The sequence below is a fragment of the Aplysia californica genome, unplaced genomic scaffold (assembly GCF_000002075.1).
Source record: "Aplysia californica isolate F4 #8 unplaced genomic scaffold, AplCal3.0 scaffold00410, whole genome shotgun sequence".
In the NCBI taxonomy this organism is placed as follows: Eukaryota; Metazoa; Mollusca; class Gastropoda; order Aplysiida; family Aplysiidae; genus Aplysia; species Aplysia californica.
Genome location: NW_004797680.1, coordinates 121,768 through 125,661, shown reverse-complemented (window position 1 = coordinate 125,661; position 3,894 = coordinate 121,768). Strand labels below are relative to the sequence as shown.

The window sequence follows — 3,894 nt, the reverse complement described above, 5'->3', positions numbered from 1 at the left end:
GAGAGAGAGAGAGAGAGAGAGAGAGAGAGAGCAAGAAAGATAGAGCAAATAGAACGAGAATAAAAAAGAGGGATAAGGAAGAAAAATACTCAGACTGACACAAAAAAAACCCCACAAACCAAACCAAACCACAACACAAAAAACAGCAACAGAAGAGGGGAGAAAATCACGCAGTGCAAGTATGGATGTGTCGTGCACACCAACAGCTGACAGGACAAATGTGGGTATTGATTAGGGAAAAGGTTAACAACACAACACGCGTTTACCAAAGACACAGGACAAGGGAGTATTGATTAAGGAAAAGGTTAACAACACGCGTTTACTAAAGACACAGGACAGGTGTGTATTGATTAGGGAAAAGTTTAACAACACGGGCTTTACCAAAGACACAGCCATTGACTGAGAGGGAAGACCGGGCCTGCGAAAGGACCATCGCCCTACAAAGCAACACAGCCAAACTTGCTCTAACGGCCACCTGTATAAAACAATCACCTGTACCAACGGCCACTTGTATAAAACAATCATTTGTACTAACGGCCACCTGTATAAAACAATCACCTGTACCAACGGCCACTTCCTGCTTGCGATTTTTTGAATAATATTCTTATCTTTATAATGACATTATGTTAGACGTGAACTTGTCTAAGAAGACAAAGTTCTTTTCTCCTCGACAATGGGTGGCCGTGTTAGGCACGTTCCTCCGTATTTGTTATCACAATCATCGGAAAATATCAGATCTGAAAAACGCTACCTAAGAATTACAAAGTTCTATCTGATCAGTACCTGATGTAACAAATTTTTAGTTTCACAACATGTAAAGCTTTTTCGAATGCAGTTCTTTGAATATCTTGATAATGACTTCAAATAATCTTACGATTTGGAAAGAAAAAATATGATATTTGGTTTCACACCGCATGGTATTAGCAACTAAAAAGGAGCCAAAACTGTTAGATAGAGCTTTGTGATTCTGAGGTAGTAAATAGCCATCGATTGTGTCGGTGTTCATGGTTCGGTATATTATGTTTTAGCCTTAAGGCATATGGAGAACATTGCTGTCAGCTGAAAATTTCCAAGTCATGCTGACTTTTCATTTTGAAGGTCTCACGTACTTTGAGATAAATCTACCGACGTTTGTGGTGTACAGGTAATTAATTTAAGTTATTCGCCGCCGTACACTGAAGACATCAGTTCAATAATCGCGTAGGAAGAATATCCTTAGAGTTTTTCGGATTTCTGCTGGGCTGTTGTATCCCTATCGCGACCTCATAATTACAAAGCTGTTTCTGACATTTTAGACCGTTTTGAGTTACTAAGACCATAAGGTCGGAAAGCGAATGCTTTATCTGCTCTATCAAAATTATAGGAAAATCCAGAGTCGTTATCAAGATATTTAAAGAATTGCATTCGAAACAAGCTTGACATATTGAGAAATTCAACACTCTTGAAGTCAAATTTCTCAACACTAGGTATTGAGCAGATGGAAATTCTGAGGTAGCGTTATGCTCTCCGCGAGGGTTGGCCCCTGGTAGGTAGAGTAGAAAACCGCCTCCTGAATGATCTGAACTGTGTTGGTGGGAGGTGTGCAACATCTGCATTTAAAAAGAAGTGTAATATTTATACATAGGAATATGCACACATAGTATGTACACACACACACACACACACACACACACACACACACACACACACACACACACACACACACACACACACACACACACACCCATACAAACGGATACAGAAATACAGATCCATGCTCACAGTCACATATAAACACACCCCCAAAAGTTAATACAGTCATACATACAGCAATCACACACAAAGGCACCAACCCCAGTGTGCAACCCCTCTGAAATCGAACACAAGATCACCATGCAGTGAGGCAAAAACCTTGCAGTCTTCACTAAGTGTACTCCTGTCTCAGAGGCAGTGGTAGTCACAAATTTGATTGACATTTGACGTGCGAAATGTTGACCCCCACAACAGGATGAGGTAAGCACTTTTCCTCTACTTTCCATGCAATCTCCCTACTCTGTCCTTACGCCCTTACTTCATGGAGGGAAATGAAACATGTCGTGGGCGAGGAGAGTGGGGGGGGGGGGGAGAAGGGACGCAAGCGTTCTGAAATCAAAATAACCATACTGTTTCTGACAGGGATGCGACAATGTTGGGCAAAAGTAAATTTTAGCCCTCCATTCTAAACTTACTTGACCTAGCTATCGTATATCCGGGGTCTTCACTTTCCGTGGGGGCCACACGTCACACTTGAGTCGCCGTGACGTCATGCGGGAAAGATATCTTTTCGAAATTTACTTTTAGCGCAGGCTGTTGTCTCTTATTAAGTTATGTGTTTGTTTGAGCAAATAGAAGCACATCGACACAATTATGTTCATTTAATGCTGAGAAAAAGTAAGACAGACAAGCAGAAACAACAGATGGGAATTAAAGAAGAAGGGCCTACCAGTGGCGGCCTCCAACCTTCCGCGCTGTTGTCTTTTAAGATCTTAAAATATCTGGTTTAAAGCCACAAGTACGTCCTTTCCCAGAATGCGACCGGCGTCTGAGGTGTAATGTTATAAGGCACTTCGCTGTCTGCACACAAATGAAAGCACTTAGATCGATTCTCGTGCGGCGTTCTGCTGAGATGTTGTATTCCATTCAGCCCAGTTTGGCGTAACACGAACGGGAAAAGCAGCCCTACTCATTTTTTTTTATCCCGTGCCCATTTATATGAGATTAACGCCTTCTGTTTAGTAGAAAAAAGTGCGTATGATAGTGTCCAATATTGTATTACGAGCATACTTAGTATAACAAGTAACTGTAATAGCAGATAGAGATTCCAGGATTATGGATGTAAGTCATTGATCTGAGAGCGGTGATGATTTTAGCTATATAATGGTGGTGATGAGTGATGATGTGGGATTGCGTTTAAGTAATGTTAGCGTTAGTCCTATCTTCCTCTGCTCCGATGAGTCACGAAGGACGTGGGCACCCTCTATACCGTTCCCTACTAGAACCATCTTTTCGGCCACCGTGAAGTTCCGAAATGGTGGGCACAGTCTCTGATAAGGTGACATTGTTAGTGTTAGCCTATTCTTTCGGGTCAAGACAAGTGTCGAGAGGAGCTAAATGGGAAGACAATATAGTGGCAGGTATGCTGTACATCCAAACTCCTAAAATATCTCAACTGAGTGTGTCCAACATCAGCTCGCGACAGTGAAGGATAGAGGGTCAATACACGTCGACCTCAAAGTAAGAGATGACACCTCCATGTTCCATTTTTCATGTGTTTATTTGGATGGTACAATCATTTGATTTGCAGTCAGTTGAATGTTTTTATGATTTTTGTGAGGGAGATTTGGTGCATGCTTGCATGATACAAGCAACGTTTTTTATATGCCATGTGTTGAAGTAAACTTGGGCTGTTCCATCTTTCAACAGAGAAAAGAGTCAGGAAACTACATCAAGAATGCTCGTATGACCGTTTCATTACACAACACAACTTTAGGTGAATTAGATGACGACAAAAACGTTGGTACCCCCAGCATCCAATCTCTCTTTTCTATGGTCTAACTATACTTTATTACCGACATTAAAAATTCATCAAGCGTTGACTGGGACTCGTGATTTCCAGAGTCGAGAGCAATAAATAATACATGTATTATAAGCCTAATACGTTTTAAATGAAAGGAAAAAAAGGTGTCAGTATCCATCCCGCAAAAGAACCAATTATGTGATATTACGATAATTTTATGTGAAAGTGGTCTCTGGGTTCTGACTTTGTTTTGTTTTGTGTCCGTAAATTATACGGATGTCTGTCTGTCTGTCTGTCTGTCTATCTGTCTTTCTGTCTGTCTGTCTGTCTGTCTGTCTGTCTCTCTCTTTCTTTCTTTC

At 41.1% G+C, this 3,894-nt stretch overlaps 1 protein-coding gene across 1 annotated transcript in view; it reads left to right on the top strand.

Annotated features, from left to right (window-relative positions):
* The window catches only part of LOC101856201, a gene marked incomplete in the record, with an annotated part of 26,055 nt that overhangs the window by 12,230 nt on the left and 9,931 nt on the right, over positions 1–3,894 (top strand).